The sequence below is a fragment of the Tinamus guttatus genome, unplaced genomic scaffold (assembly GCF_059628265.1).
Source record: "Tinamus guttatus ecotype Peru unplaced genomic scaffold, ASM5962826v1 Tinamus_guttatus_pri_ptg000318l, whole genome shotgun sequence".
In the NCBI taxonomy this organism is placed as follows: domain Eukaryota; kingdom Metazoa; phylum Chordata; class Aves; order Tinamiformes; family Tinamidae; genus Tinamus; species Tinamus guttatus.
The window spans coordinates 598,218-614,859 of record NW_028288852.1 but is presented as its reverse complement, the minus strand read 5'-3'; the positions used below and the strand labels follow the sequence as shown (position 1 = coordinate 614,859).

The 16,642-nt window shown below is 47.0% G+C and overlaps 1 protein-coding gene across 1 annotated transcript in view; it reads left to right on the top strand.

Moving 5' to 3' along the window:
- Positions 1 to 7,117: 7,117 nt before the first annotated feature.
- Positions 7,118 to 16,642, top strand: part of TIAM1 (TIAM Rac1 associated GEF 1) — a 147,610-nt gene continuing 138,085 nt past the window's right edge. Inside the window, exon 1 of the mRNA XM_088528957.1 lies at positions 7,118 to 7,252. The gene's annotated coding sequence lies outside the window, so the exon portion shown is untranslated. The remainder of the gene's footprint in view (positions 7,253 to 16,642) is intronic.

The following is a 16,642-nucleotide window of genomic DNA, read 5'->3' as shown; positions in this document are numbered from 1 at the left end:
GGCCAGCCACCTGCAACACAGGTCACTTACCGGGCTGGGGACACTGGTGCAAGGGAGAGGACAAGGAGAAGGCTCGCGACCCCCCGCCAAGGGAGCTGCCTGCTTGAGCCATTTCTGGCCGGGGAAGCTCTCACCGAGAGAAGCTGCTGGAGGACCAAGGAAGGGCCTGGCGCGGAGGTGGGAGATGGAGTTGTTTGCGTTAGCAACAGCGCGGGCTTTGACCGGCTCAAGACACGTAAGGTCACACTGCCCATCTCCACCATGCTCTGGAAGAGGTCTGGTCTGTCCTCCGGGATTTCCCTTTGCTCAGGTTATGAGCTGGCTCTGTGTTGGTGATGGCTTCTCACAGGGGTGCTCTCTGTTCACCTCCTCAGAGTGCTCTCTGATATCTATTTTTTCCTCCTGCGAAGATCGTGGAGTTCCTGTAAACTTTAGGGCTTGACCTTGGAGTCTCAATACTAGTCAAATTCCCACTGGTCTCAGCAGTTACCTGCGACTTTGTTGTGAGGTGGGCTCCTTGATGCCTGCAGGCATCAGCCACTTAGCAATTGCAGCAGTATCAGGTGCTCTGTTCCTCCAAGAAGAGTCCTGTGCTGTGCAGGACCCACCCCGCAGCTGCCAGTCTACTGAAAACCCTTACCCTTCTGGGAGAGGGAGTAATTAGGTTTCCATGGGCTTTCTAAGAACAGCTTATTTTTTCCTAGTAAAACTCTCTCTGTGGTTCTGAATGTTCTGCTAGTTCAACGGGGTCCTTCTGTGTGCATGGTATTATTGATCCTGAGGGTGTCGCTTACAATCTGTAGGCCCTGTGTGAACTACAATTTATTTGGACTTGCTCTCCCTTTGGGGCTGGTGGCCAAGGAAAATGGTGGTGTTTGCTCCAGGTGGCACCAGTGTGGAGTTGTTGTGCCTTAGAAAAGAAGGTGTGACTTCCTCTGCAGGCAAGTGCAAGTTACGTGTGACCATCCTCTTCCTCATCTCTATCTCCTCAAGCTGGGAGCACCCCGCCTTCCCCGGAAATCTTTAAGAAGCAAAGAGGCCGTTAATTTTCCTGGTCAGGAAGTATGCGAGCTGCATTGAGGCCGCAGCCTTATAAAGGATTCTTTAAGAGGCTTCGATACATAGTGGAGTAACACTGAATGCTGCATTTTAAGGCAAGGCATTAGGTAAATCTGCAGTTTAGTCTCACTTGCTTCCTGCCCTCACACCTCTGTGTCAGATCCGTCTGTAGGAGCCTCAGTACTCACTCTTGTGGCCATTGCTAAAGTAGCTTGAAAAAGCATCTGGGGCAAAAACAGGTCGTTTGGCAACCTCCTTCGGCCTAGGACTGCTGGCGAGTGGGTCAGTGATTAACCATTAAGTACAATCCAGGTTAAAACCGTGGACGCCCAGCCCCACTGCTGCTGCAGCAGCTGGATTGCGTCCACACAGATGCCTGGATTTATGGTGGCAGTGAGAGCACTTACTGAGTTGCAGTCCTGAGCTCTCCACTGTGAGTATTGGAGACTTCAGTTCTGTGAAGTTGGATGGAAGCCCTTTTTCTTTACCAGTGTAAGATGAAAAAGCATTAAATGACCATCTACTGAGTACGTAGCAAATTCTGTATTTTTCATATACTTCTACGCAAAGGTTTGGCCCATCACACTGTATAAATTCCCAAATGAACGTAGGTGGGTCCACGCTGGAGAGTGGAAACTGCACAGTGCAGCAGTAGAGGAGAAATGCAGGGAAAGGGGGTTTCTGGTGTTGATCACCTGACTGGTGATGTGTCCCTCCCAAACACAGAGATGCCAAACACCATATGAGCTTGATTGTAAAAATAATATATGTATATATATATATTCCTGAGGCTTATTTTGGCAACATGACCATTTTCCTAAGTCTTTGGGTCTTTGGTGGTGCTTTGTTTTTTTGGATGAGGGCATCTTTGGCACTACTTCTCCCTTCACTGAGGGGAAAAGGAGGTGGCTAGTTTGTGATTCCATTTACCCCTTTAAATATCCTGGTAGTTATCATTTCTGTGGGAACATACAATGAGAAGATAAATCTTTAAAAGAAAACTCTATCTCTTAGATGTTTTTATAACCCTGGCAATGAAATCAACCTTGTTTTGCCAGAAATCATTTACTTCCATTGTCTAATCAATTTTTAAAGGTTCTCGCATGTTTGCTCTTTGGTTTAATTAACCTTTCCTTTCAGCCTTATCCCACCCTCGTCATCAGGCCAAACTTGAGAAGATTAAGTGTTGGTACTTCTTTAGCAGAGAAACACTCATTTCCAGGAGTCTTCACCGAAGATGATTTATATACCTAAGGACTAATCTTCTATCACTGTCTGCAGCTGAAAAGGCACAGCCAAGTGGGGAGCTCTTCTCCTTCACTCTCTTGACCTGTCTTTCAGCTCCCATTGAATAGCCTTATTCACTACCAAATTGCATATATATTTGTTTTTAAAAGATCCTTTTCAGGCTGACGTTGCTTAGCAGCCTTTTCACCTGCCGTTATTGGTCAAGTAGAAAAATCATAGAATCATAGAATGCTTAAGGTTGGAAGGGACCTCTAGAGGTCCTCTAGTCAATCATCTTAATGTCGCTCTCCAGAAGAGCTGGTGAAGGTCTCGGTGAATGTTTTCCGTTCTCAGTTTTAAACGGTCATTGAACATACTTTATCATCAAATGGGACCAAACGCTAACGTGAAGAAAGTGTGTTGTTGTTGTGTGGATGGCTGTTGTGCAGAGGGATGCTGCACAGCAAGCTGCAGCTTGCTGGGCTCAGAGAGGGTCTCGCTCGCCTGCCATTAGAGCCGCAGGATGACTGTAGGTAGGGACAGTGCGGTTCCTGGCACTGGAATGCACCAGGGCTTCCGCGCCCACCGAACGAGTGTCCAGGTACTGATGTGGCCACCTGCGTTCAGGAGGAGCGGCGGCAGCTGGAGCAGCGTAGCTGTTCTCACCATCCTCTTGCCAGAACAGGGACTTGGATCGTCCCTTGAATCCTGCGGTTGTTCTGTGTCTCTCAACTGCAGAGCAACAACCTGCGCCTGATAGTTTGGGCTACGTCTGTAGTAAATGCTGAGGTGTGTGGGACTCTGCGGGTGCCTGTGACGTTGGGTGCTTGCTCGTGCCGGCAGGACATGCTCGATAACCCGCGTGAGCTTCTCCGTTGCCTTGTTTGCGTGGAAGTGGGTGGGAGCCATGGAGCGGGCAGGAGCCCTTCCTGCAGCTGGCAAGGCTGCATGAGCGATGAATTATGCATCTCCCTTATTTATTTAAAGTGGGTTTCTCCACCTTCGAAGTTCAAAAGATTATGCTGTGTACTGGTTGCTGATACCGAAAAAGCTGGAAATGTTAGTGGTTATGTTAATGTTGCTTCTGGCTCTCGCGGTGCTTGCTTTTCAAAAAAGAAAATGGTTTATCAAAAATGGCTTATCACTAATGTGCTTGGCATGTGCGCTTTGATTTGGAAAGTACGCTGTCAGCCATATTAAAAAGATGATAAATTACATTTGCAACGTGCGCTCGTTTCAAGTAATAGCGTTAGGGTTGTGCCACGAATTAAGTAACAGCAGAATCATTTAAAACGCAGGTTTTTGCCCCTCCTTGACTCCTGCCTTGTTGCACTTCACTGCTGTTTTCCTGTGTAATCCCAGGTTTAATTTTTGCTGGTAGTCGAGGGGAGTTTTGTCCTTTGCCAGCTGCAGCGGGAACTGGGGAGTGAAGGAGAAGCTAGAAAATGTAGCGTGGAGAGTAGGTTCTAATAGATTTGTAGATTAAAACTGACTTGACATATTTCTGTATTCAAGATTTATAATCTAATCATTCCCTCGCTTGCACAGCAGGGACAGAAACAGCATGTAGTTATTTACATATAGGGAACATTAAACTGCTAGCTCTTTAAGCCATATGTGAACATAAAATCCAGCAACCACTGCTGAGTAATGGGTATCTGAGAAAGACGGGAATAAAAAATGCAGCAGAAACAAACATAATAAAAAAGTGTTACTGGAAGAAGTAGCTGTGACATTAGCATGTTATTTACTTATACTGGTGTGGAAATGTGGCCCTGTAAATCTGTATTTTTTTGCCTCTTGAGCAAGTGCTAAATATGTTGAACACATGCAGAGGCTCTGCTTTGTGTTCCTCTCGTGGTAGCGACTGCGTCTGATCCTCATGGTGGATGGATGCCTTACCATGCTGGTCCAAAGCTGCTTGGGACTTGCTATCATTTCTCAAAAATGGGTGCCACTGTGTGCTAGAGAAGCCATGTTTATCCTATAGCTCTGATAGCGGAGCTACGTACTGAGCTCCTGATATGTAGGTTCGATGCAGGAGTTGGTGGTAGACACCCAGATGTGTATTTCTGAAAAGGGGGTACCTGAAGCCCTTTGTTGCTAGTGTCTGCTATGATGTTGGTCACAGTGAGCCCATAAAGAGAAACTTTTATTGATTTTTCAGGCTAATTTCTGCTACGTAGGGGGAATAAGGAAGTGAGGTTCTATAATTTCCTTTCTATAGTATACACCATTTTAACACAGATAATAACTGGACTTCACATCTTTTAAATATTTCTAAAACCAGAATTCTGGTATTCTGTAGGGAAGGGAATGAAAATGTCAACTTAAAATTTTTTGTTCTTAATCCCCATTATTTTTAAGTAGGACTTTAGAAATCTCAACTGTATTTTAATTTGGTTTGTCAAAGTATAATTAACACGAATGAGGTAGGAAACTAATTTAAATACAGCAAGTGTACTGGAGAATCCAATTTTCAGAAATCAGTAGAAATATAATTGGAGTCATTAAATGCTGGTCGCGGTAATTAAGAGTCAGTTTTTGACGTCTTAGGCTTGTGTTGCTAATCGACCGTGAAGCGGATGGAAAAATATTGTCTTTGCCACCGCTTCAGGAAGGTCCCTGTCCCAAAAGGTGGTGCTGGCCAAGCTCGGCTAGGGTTCGACAGTGGCCAACAGGTGCCAAGAAGCAGCAGGCTCTGAGGGATGATGCCCTGTGGCGTCGAGGCACAGGGCACGCAGCAAGAACCGGGCATTTCTGCTTGTGTTGAGCAGAGGGGCTCTGCCTCGTCAGAGGGGGATGTGGAGCCGCCTGGCCTGTCTTGCTTTTATGTTCTGATCTCGTGTTGCCGGGCTGCTAATTGGGACTCTCTTGCCGGCTGAAAACGCTGTTCCAGTTATTCATCAGAAGAACTGGGGGTAGGAGAAGTGCATCCTTGTCATATCTTGTTTGCAGGATTATCTCTAAGAGGTCGGCATGCCAGGCGTTTTTAACTCCTGCCCTTCAACCAAGATGCTCAGCATTCTTTTGTTGTGATAATAGCAAAACCCTAAAGAAGACTAACGTACTGATAGTTATCATTACCTGAAAAAAAGCCTTACCTTTTCTTTCATATTAAAAATGCTAATGTTCCAGAGCAGTGGCATATTTAAGGCTTTTACTCCTTAAAAAATCTCAGATAATGCCATTGTTTGGGCCTCCAGCGTGGAAACTAAGGTGATGGCTTTCATACTCTTGAGCTTTGACACCCACACCAAACCCATCGGTGGCTGAGATCTTTTGCTCTGTTTTTTAGTTTGTAATTATCTCTCGGCCCAGCGGAAGCCAGAACACGGCAAGGAAGTAGTTTAAAATGTTGTTTTGAAGCCTTGGCCATGCTCATTTCTTAGGCGTGTAAAAACTGCTGGCAGTTAAAATATTTGCTCTAACCAGAGCTCCTCTTTGCCACTGTGCAGATTCTCACAGGGCTCTGCACAGCTGGGCTGCCCTCCCTGTCCTGCTGGGAGGGATCCTGCCCTTGCAGCCAAAATGCTGGCTTCCTACCTACCTGCTCCTCCATGCCAAGTGTAGGGGCGCGCTCAGAAATGCACGGGAGGTTTGTCCCTGCTTTGCTCGCAGGGCTGCACATCTCAAAGGACTTGGCTATCAGCTGTAGGTGGCCATGAGCCAGTGTTTAGGGGGCACAGCCTCCGTGTCCCTCTTTCTCCCGAGTGATGTGCTCGGGAGACCTGCGAACGGTTGGACACAGTGTTATAAAAGCAGAGAGATGTTTTAAATAGCTGGAGCATGTTTTAGGTTTAAGGAGCTGGAGCAGGCTCACCTTTACGGCAGGCTCTGTTGACCAGGCTGGCTGAAAAGGACGGTGCTTCTCTGGCTTGTCCCCCGTGCAGCCGGAGAGCTCCTCGTGCGTTGGGCGACAGCCACGTTTTGCGGCAGGGATGCGCGCTCAGCTCCGAGCCCCTCTCCTCCTCCTCCCCTCTCCCCAGGCACTGGGCACCCAGCTAAGCTCCTGCTCGCAGACGCAGATTAGGGGAGTAATGAGGATACGCTTCTCCTCTTTACACATAATTTCCTTCCTGTTTTCTCCCTTGCTCCCCCCGCCTTTCCCCTTTGTTTTATTCCTTTAGACAGCCTATGTTGCTGCCTAATTGGATTACTAGGTCATTTACCAAGAGACTGTGGACCATGCAGAATTGGGACCAATCCCGGAGGTTTAGCAGTTTGGGGAACTGATGCAGGCTGGCAGCCTGCTAAGCTGCTACAGTCCCGTGGGACCCCAGCAGAAAATGGCATTTCCCACAGAACTGTGTAATGGCCGCATCAAGGAACTAATCCATTGCTTCGTTTCACCTGGCTTTTTAGCTTTAGGGGAAAAAAGAAAAGTCTTTGTCTTAAAGCCTGCTGCATGGTGAATAGCCTCCAACTAGGGCTGCCTGGCTTCTGGAAACTGCATCTAAACGCGAAACCTTGCATGCCGTTCAGATGCTCGCATATTAGAGAGATGAGCAGCTCCCACTTAAAAAGTGTACTCTCTATCTTTACAAAACACCTCCTTGCAGTTTCCATGGTAAGCTCTCCTTCATAATTGAGTAACAGTCATAAATGGTTGCATAAAACACAAGCAAAATGCCACACTGAGGCTGAAGGCAGCTCTCGTCAGCTCTCTATTTGCTCTTGGCACAGGGGAATCCACTCGCTGCGGCCGCACACTGCTCGTCGCCGGACTAAAACTGCCCGCAGAGTCTCTGCCCGCCTGCCCGAGAGTCATCGCGCCGCTCACCTCCCTCCGCTAAGGAGAAGCCGAGTGAGGACCAAAATGAATGAGCAGGACTGCACAGAGAAGAGCTGAGAGCCTTGGCTTCGAGGGATCTCGGTGCTGAAAGTGCACAAACCCTCACTGTCCGGAGCTGCTCTGTTCACCTAGAACTTGCTAGACCCTCAGAAAGTAAGAGATCTTGCCCAGGTGAGTATAAATGCTGGGATCAACCATGGTTTTAGCATTTTTTTTCCAGTCACTGAGGTATTTTCAAGGAAGGAAAAAAAATCAAAATGCTTGTCATTTCTAAGAAAATAACGCTTCTGTGCTCTTAGAGGTTTCTTTTTTAGTTTGTGTGTCTTTTTTTTTTTTTCTTCAGTTTAAGTGTAATTCTGATGTTTGAGTATGTCAATTTGTTGCATGAATCAGGCAGCTGTGTAAATAAATAAATAAAAGGGGGCGGAAAAAAGCCAGAATGTGAAGCAGACCCCCAGGTTTGCATTCCTGAAGGTTGACAATATTGAGTCCCCGTTCGTGGAGCCCCTGGAAGGAGGGTACTTCTCCTGGGTAAGAGTTCACTTCCATGTGTTGTGCCCAATGAAGGCAGCTCTGACACTTGCGAAGGGGTGGGTTGTCCCTGCACTGTTTTCCTGCCCGTTGTGGGGCCCCATGAGTGGAAATCCTCCGGCTGTGCTGGCAAATTTCCCAACATGAGGCAGACGTCCCAAGAATCACCGTAGGTTATGGAGAGCTGAGGGGCTGAGCTGGCCCTGCGGTGGGCAGTGACGTGCAGTCCCATTGGGCCCTTTGCCCGCTCGACCCTTCCCGTGGCCACGTAGGCCACTGGCTTCAAGCGCTTGCGTGTGGCTCTCACGATGATTACGGACACTGGGTTTTCTTTTCATGGGTGTCTCCTGCAGTGCTGAGTTGGAGGCAGCCGCTGCGGCTGCTGCTCCATCCCTGCGCTTTGGCTGCGGCAGACCGAGCGCCCCGTCTTCTCTCCCCTTCTACAGGGAGCCCTGAGAGGTGCTGTGCCTTTGTTTGGCTGGGTTTGTGTTTAGAAGCACATTGGAAATCGGCTTGTGTGTGTGGGGAGGGGGAGTGCGGAGGGCAGGGAGGAAGGGCGGGCTGTGGCCTGCTCCTGTGCTCCATTAAGGCTGGGCTTTTATCCATGCTCCTTCCTGCAAAGTTTGATTTGTACGGGCAGTGTCATGGTGAGGAGGGAGGAACAAGGTAAGAGGCAACCTGTGAACCCTCATCCCTGCCCTCCTGGGAGGAGTAGGAGGAGGAGGGAGGGCGGTTTTGTCTCTGCGTAGCCTCCCGCAGCTTTCTCGCCCGGGTGACACTAATGCCCCTCGCAGAGCCACATGTGGTGCTGGCCTCCCTGCGCGGTGCCTGGGGGGCTCTGGAAGACGATGCTGCCGTCGTCTCGCCATCTATAGCGTTTCCTGCACAACCCAGGGGAAGAAGCCAGGTTTGCTCAAATGAGAGCTGCAGCCCTGCTGAAAAGGGTGGCATGTGGCTGCCTGTCCGCAGCGAACACATCTGGCTCTAGGCACGTGTGAGGGGCCTTTTCTTTCCCCCCGCCTTTGTTTTTTGTTTTTCCCTGGGGTTCTGCTAACTACAAAGCTGTTAATGCAAAATGAAGGCATGGAAATTTCACATTGTAGCAATTAATCTGGCCTCCCTAATATTTTCCAGCTGTAAATTGCCAGTGCTAACAGATATGTGTTGCTGCAACCAAATGGGTGATCCTTGCCAGGAATCGATGATTGGTTTTGTTTGACGGGTCACGGCGGCCGGGCAGCCCTTGTGCACCCATTACCCAAGTATAGCGCAGTGATTAGTTTAGCAGGGTTTCCAGTTAAACACACTCTCACTACTTACTTTTTTCTTTCTTTTTCCTCCTATTCTTAAGGAAAACCAAAATAGAAAAGGTCTCATATTGTCACGGGGCAGCCAGTGCAAGTCCTGCGATTTGGCTCGGACCCCACTGTGCGCGAGAGAGCTGGTTGGTAAATTCTTGTTTCCTTTCAGTAGGCGGAGGATTATTTCGGCCGCGAGCCGTACAAACACAGATCTCCTTGTCAAGGATTAGAGAAAAGAAGAAGAATTTTCTCTTTGATGGAGTCTTGTTGCGGGGACACAGAAGAGAGATTTCTTGCCCTCTGGCTTCTCCAAGTCGGAGACCTCTGAGTGCCCGAGGTCGGGATTTCCGAGGCAGTTATTGGCTTGAGCTGCACCCTGCTGATGTGACTTGTGAAGTGTAATCTGTGCGGTGGTGGTGCTCTGATCTGCCTGGTGTTTGCTGCATTTTGATTAAAATGTTTCGGAGAGAGAAAATAAAAAAGAAACTAAGCGCATTTTGTAGCCTAGATTTTAGGAATCACTTAGGGGAGTTCGCTTGGATGAATAAGGGCAAAGGCAAATTCAAAAGGCACTTACTAAACTTGTCTGGGGATTTCAGCCCTGGAGTCTGCAGTATGAAAGCTCTGCTTTTCTGCAGGAAGTGGCAATAAAAGCTGACAAGCCTAAAGACCCAGATTAATTTAGAAACTCCACAGCTGGGGGATGAGAGGTTAGAAACAAGTGCAGTGCCTCAGACTGACCTTTCGGCAAACTCCAGATGCGGTGCGAGGGGTCTGAGCCCCGGCCGACGTGCCGGCTCCACCTGCGGCCTGGGGCAGGCTGAGCCCCGGCATGAGCTCACCGCAGCGATGGGTGCTGCCCCCAATGGGGCCGGCGCTCCTTGTGTGCATCCGTGGGGGCGAGTGGCGCCTGAGAAACGCTCGCATGTTACTGTACGTCGCGCAGCAGCCCTCGCCGCTGTACGCGCACGCTGACGCGGTTTAGTGGCTGTTACAGAGGATTTAATTATCCTGATGGCCCAAAGTAACGAAAGAAGCAGGCCTGTTCATGTCGAGGGTGACAGTGTGTGTGGTGATTTTATTTCCCTCTTCCCTTCTCCCCCCTCCTCTCCAATGTAAAGCTGCAAAGTGAAAGATGATACCTGTATTCCTCTTTCCAAGGCTGGTATATATGATTTTTTTTTTTCTATGATCTTTGTTTATATAGATCCAAGGCAGATTAAAGCTCCTTTTAATATTAAAGTGCTTGTCAGGAGAGTGGGTAAGTCTGTGTACGCATCTCACCAAAAATATTTCAGACCTCCTGGTATCTTCCCTCCTACTTTCCTCAGCTTACATTTGTGCAGCTGGTCATTTGGTATAGCTATGCAAGCACCTAAACTAGGAAGATTTTAACCATTTCCATAGCTTAGCAAAGCCACAGGCAGCTCCCCTCCTAATACTTAGCAGCTCCTGTTCCCTTCATGGAAAAGGGGGATGAAAAGCCAGCTTTCTGTTTGCAGGGCCTTTCAGAGTGTCCCACTAAAGCGTTAATTCAGATAGATGCTATAGCTACAATAGAAATGAACCTTTTTTCACAAATTAGCTGACAGATGACCTAATGGTGATGGAAGAACAGGCTTGGGGAGATACAGAAGGGGTGCAATGGATTTCACTTGAATTAGAGAGAATATCTTCCCCTTTATGCTTTTTCTACAGATAAATCATAATATGGCCAAACCCTCTCGTTTTCCCTGAGGATTTATATAAGAAATTATAGATTGTGGTACTCGTGGATGAACATATACAAATATCATATGTACGTATGTATAATTCATAGTACCTGTAATGGTGTTTAAGCAGCTTAAGTTATTAGACTGGTTTTCTGCAAATGTTTTTACCTGCGTGGAATGGGAGTATTAACTGGTATATCTGTAAATCTTTGGCTGCTCTTCAGCTGATGATGTCTTAAGAAAAAGAGCTTGCTTTAGGAGCAAGCCATAGCAATCCTGCTTTGAAAAGCTGTTTGATTTCTTAGGTGGGTGTATGTTTTTGCATTTTTATGCTCTTGTGTTTTCAATGGATTTTAAGCCTCAGTTTTCCAAACTGAATGAGGCTTTTAGAAGAATTAGTCTCTTTGACGTTTTCTAAAGTGAGCAAGACTTGGTGTCTTAAATTGCTGCATGTATCTACCCACGTGCACAGTATGGTCCTTACAGGCCTTGAGCTGCATTTTTGATCACGGAGGAAGTTCAAGAGTGCCTTAGCGATGCACTTGGCTTCCAGGCAGCACAGGTGACACTTCTGTAGCTCACCCAGCAGAATGCACTGTAAGCTCCAGGAAATGTAGAATTACTGTCTGTATGTAACTAGTGAGGAAAATAACCGGCCCCATTTGGAGAGATCACAGAATCACAGCACACAGAATCACAGAATGGTTGAGGATGGAAGGACCTCTGGAGATCACCTAGTCCAGCAGGGACACCTAGAGCATGTGGCACAGGGTGGCATCCAGGCAGGTGTTGAAGATCTCTAGAGAAGGAGCCTCCACAGCCTCTCTGCACAACCTGTTCGAGGGCTCTGTCACCCTCCCAGGAAAGAAGTTCTTCCTCACATGGAGATGGAACTTCCTGTGTTTTAATTTATACCCATTACCACTTGTCCTGTCACTGGCCACCACTGAGAAGAGTTTCACCCCATCCTCCCTACATTCTCCCTTCATGTTTTTGTACATGTTGATCAGATCTCCTCTCAATCTTGTCTTCTCCAGACTAACCAGGCCCAACTGGCTTAGTCTTTCCTCATATCCTGGGAGATCCCTGGGAGGTACCTAGAAGAGCACAAAACCTCATGCCTTTGCTGTGGGCGATGTAGACTTGAAGGCAGCTGCAGATGGAGCTACAAATAGTTCAGCTAGTTCCTTATTTTCACTCAGTGCACGGCTCCATGGAGGAAGAGTTCACCTTCCGGGCCAGGGAGCAGAAGCGAGAGCGCAGAGCGGCGTCAGCGTTCCACGAGCGCGGCACAAACAGGGAGGCCTTCCTGCCCGGCCCTGAGCCAGGGCTGTGCCCACAGGCAGCCCTGCCCTCCCTCAGGGCAGCCCTTGCCCCAGGTGCCCACATCCCACACCTGTATGTGCGGAAGTACCTTTGAAAACTGCCCTCTTGTAAAGGCAGCAAGTTGAGGCGGAGAAATGAGCTGATGTCTTGGACATCATCAGTTTCTTGGTGGCCTTGCAAGGTAGCAAAGGAGCAGCCACCCACCGGGCAGCCGGTGCCCGTGGAAACGCGCTGCACGGCCGCGACGTCTGTCTGTGACCGTTGTCCATGGCTGGGAGGTCGCCTTTGATCTCCGTGCTCGTTCCTCGTGGCCCTGCTCCTGCAGTTGAGGTCATACATTACTGTGAATCTGTTTAAATCTGGTGGCTTAATGAATTCTACTTTGTTCAGTCTCTGCAATGTTAAAATCCCATTGAGACGAGTCTTTTTATTTCCGAAATCAAAATGGGGGGAAAGAACATGCTAATTTAACTTTAGTGTCAAGTTTTATTGGGAGTACCATTTGTTACCAGCAAAGTACACTTAAGTTCCAATTAAATCTTGGTAGGCACATTTCATTTGACTGTATGGCCCAAATAAGATTATTATATAAGCCTCTCCTCAACAATTTAAAGCCCAATTAAATATTCTCTGTTCTCACTTGTAAGGGAGATATTATTTTAACTACAATATCTTTCTTCGTTCCTTTTTTTTTAATAGCATGCAAAACATTCAGCTACCAAGAACAGTGTAGTGGTTTCCCAAATTTGATATGGCAGTAAGGTACAAAATACACACAGTTTCCTGTTTGTGCCATTGAAGGCTGTTGTTTTTTAACATCAAAATGGAAGTTTCCATGCTTCATTTTTAGTGGGAAAAAATGTTTGAAGTCTCCTATCCATTTTTTTTTTTTGTAATTAGGGCACAGTTTGTGCCCTATTAACTTTCAAAAGATATTTATACATTTATTGAGTTGAACGCATGCTGTGTGGAAAATTGTCATGTTCTTTTCTGAAATATAACACTATCCAGATGTGTAATAGGTTGATTTGACCTGGGGCTCCAGAAACCTTGAAAATGAGAAGATGTCCATACATACAGCTCCTAGAAAACTGCTTTGTGGACTGTTAGGGGTTTTTTGAACATCTGGAATTACTTCCTAATTTTGCAATAGATTTAGTGTGCAATTGAGGGCAAATTGCTTCTCTCCTGTCTGCCTTCCATACTCCCTTGTGTAGTACTGACCTGTGGGGTGACTGCATCATGACCATTTGCTCGTACAGTGGCGGTGTGGCCTGCGTAAGGTACTCTTCAAGTGTGGTTAGCCCTGGTCTGTGGCAGCAGAATGCCTCGTACAGCTCTCTGAAATGTCTTCCAAGCCCAGGATCTAGGCCCTGTTGACCCAAAACAACCAGGTGTGTTTCATGCTGGAGTTCAGCTGAATTTTCATGGAAATTCTATCTGTGTTTCAGCGTATCATGGGGTTTCCCTGATATGTTTGCCTCAGTTAGCCATGCCTTGTGTTGTTTCTTCCCTTCCTGCTCTGCAAGGCAGATTCTGTTTGGCGGATGGTACGGACCATTAGAAGAGTTTGCCCTAGCAACCAGAGACATGTCCCAAAATAGCTTATTCCATCGTTGCAGCGCATCTCTGAAGCTCGGGATGTTGCCACGCTGCAGCCTCACTGCGTGGTAAAAGGCTGTTGTTTTGTTTCTAATGATTGGACAGAAATAAACCCTACCATGAGCAGAGTTGACTGTGTGTGCAGACTAATGCTCTTTGAGACACGAGAGAAATTCCTGCCGTGTTTACATGCCGAAGAAAAATGCCTTTGAAGCCAAAATATTTCTTATGTGTATCCATGTGTATGATTTTGTTTATAGCTTGTTATCTGAACAGTCATCTGCTCAGTGAGCACCTGATCTTGAAAGACATGTAGTGCCTAGCGAGGTCGTGCCATGTTTGAAGTTATCCGCATAAGTGGTTGCTCTTGGCCCTTTTGTACCCGCTACCTGGAGCGGCTTGATGGCCAGTTCGAAAGGTGTTCCATCTGGGGGAATGTGAGTACATAAGTCTCTGCTGCTATTTGGTTTTGTGCCAGTCAGCACAGGAAATATTTAAGATACTTTTGGTGTGCAGACATTTTCTCCTCCCTATCTCTCCCATTTGAGAAACCTCCAAATACAACCTGAGAATTTATATTAGTGATGTGTTCAGTTGCTGATCATCTTCTGTTGTTGTGATGATTTTTGTATTGATTTTTTTCTTCATTGCTTTTGGAGGGCGCTCTGCCTTCTGATTTGTTTTTATATTTTCCTTTCCTGATGATCTGCTTCAGTTATTTCATCCCTTTTTTTCTTTGTTTAAAAATATCTGATAAAGTTCATATATTTTTAAAAACCTTTCCCAGGGCTGTTTTTCCTTTTAGTCTTACCACAGACTTAAACCAAGGCATTTTAAATTGCTTGGCATCGTTCACGTATTTTATGCATAACTCTCAATTGCAGCTGGATTGAAAACCTAAATTTTCTTCTTTAAAGCTCAAAGGTATCAGAAAAGTTCTCATTCTGCCTCGGTTTCAAACTGGGTTAGTGCCAGAGAGGAAGCAAGGAAGCCACTTGAGGTACGAATGGTTTGCACTGCCCTGGCAGGAACTGGGGTGCTTGGCTGGGAGGGTGACTTCAGGTTCTTGTTTTATCTTCTCCAAAAATGGGTCTGAAGGTGGCCTTGGGCCTCTCAGGTGAGGGTCAGTCTGATAGTTGCCTCTTCAGCAATTCCTCCTCTTTGAAGAGGAAATTTCCTCTCTAACCTGAAAGGCTTTTCATATCAAAATGTTCTTGTAATTCTTGTTTTCCAGTCTCTTTTCTGACAGTCACCCTCTTCTGATGACTGGTGGTTTGCTGGTAGGGGTGGCACGGCCCGAGAACTTCAACCTGCGGGTGCTGTTCAGTCTGTAAGCAGAAAAAAGCACCCAGTGGATTTGAGTAGGACAGTAGACCCCTTTGCGAGCTGCAATTTAAGATAGACAAAAGAAGCGATCACAGCATGGTGGAAGGCCGAGTGCGAGGCTCGTTCCACAGTCGTGCTTGCTCCACGGAGTTCCCCCTGGGCCGTTCCAGGAGAGCAGCTGTGTTTGGGGCGGTGGTTGCTCTTGGCTGGCCCTTGGCTGCCAAGGGAAGATGCCCATGAGGTAACTTGGCTGTTTAAAGAGCTCAGCCCTCGTCCTGGGCGAGAAGAACAGGGGTGACAAATAAAGGCAAGATGTGTTAGGTAGAAGCTTCAACCTAGCATCATTTGAGCCGTTAACTGAGCTAAATGCCTTTCTGACATGCCAATGTGTTTCCTAACGGCAGGCTTTGCCAGAGGCAGCCGCTCCTCTGGATGCTCTGTTGAGAGGCCGCATCGGCTTTAGCTGGTGTGGAGCGAACGTGAATCTCGTGGTGGGAGAAGCTGCCGGTGAGGCCCTGCATTAAGGGCTTCAACTAAAGCCCAGGGGAGGCACAGGCAGGCTCCTCAGCGTGTGGTGGGAGTTTTCTACTGTTTCCAAAGCAGCTTAATTTGTTTGACACGGACCGCTGTAAATAGCTTTTAGATTATACAAAAGAATGATGCATTTATGCCCTATTTGCTCTTAAATGCTCTTAAAGGTCTGGGTCAGAACAGTATTTGTTATTATTTGAGAAAGGGTAACAAAAGTGTGGTACTCAAGGGATTTTCCTTCTGATTTGAGCTGCACCATGCAAGCTTTTCTTACTCCTCTCTTTGCAAAACTAAAATGTTTCTTAAAAAGCATATGCTTATTTATCTATCCTTCTCCCAGTATAATACAGCTGTGACCTGTAAAGGATTCATAAGTGAACTAAAACAGTGGTACATAATTTGGTTTAAATATGTGATGACATTTAAGATGTAGAGCTTGAGAGCCAGAAGTTACATAAATTGTTAGTATAGCAAATGGAAGATAGTTGAGATTAAAGTGAGACACCAGGCATCAGTTTGCTTTTATGGATGTGGGAAAGAAGAGGCAATCAGACGTAATATTGACACTGAAATATATAATGAACATTTTTCTCCATTATCTGCATTCTCTGGAGTATTCTGTATCTCCAGCATATTCTTGCCATATGTGTTCCGTTCCCAGAAGTTTGTATACATTACCTGCTTTTTGTTCCAAACAATATACCATTTATTAGCGATTTTATAAGGAGTTGTTTCTGGGGAAAAGAATCTGCACAGAGCTGCCTGTAACTTTGATTTCTGCTCTGGCACCGTGCTGTACACAACACACACCATCTGCATCAGCGACGACGGTAAACAGTGTGCCTGTGGATGAACCGCCCACGTCACTGTCTTGAAGGGATCCACTGCCACGAGGATCTTCCCGAGGAGCATTACCAAGGCTTTGCTTGTGGTTGGTAATGCTGCTCCCTCCATAGACCTACATGTTAACCCATCTATATGCTTGGTGAGAGAGGCCTGAAAACAGAGCTGGCGCTTTCCCTGGGGAGCTGTGCCGGGGCACATGGCAGGAGCAAAACGTGTTTTATGTACAGGACCGTTACGTTTGGAGAAATGCAAAGGGTTGAAACGCGAGGTGGAAACACAGAGCTTTGTGTTGCATGTCTTTGTACCAAAAATGTGTGCCTGTAGCACAGTGTGGTGTGACCCACTGCTGCTGGCGGGGCCAGCCCTTCCAGAGAGAGGGTCCTTTT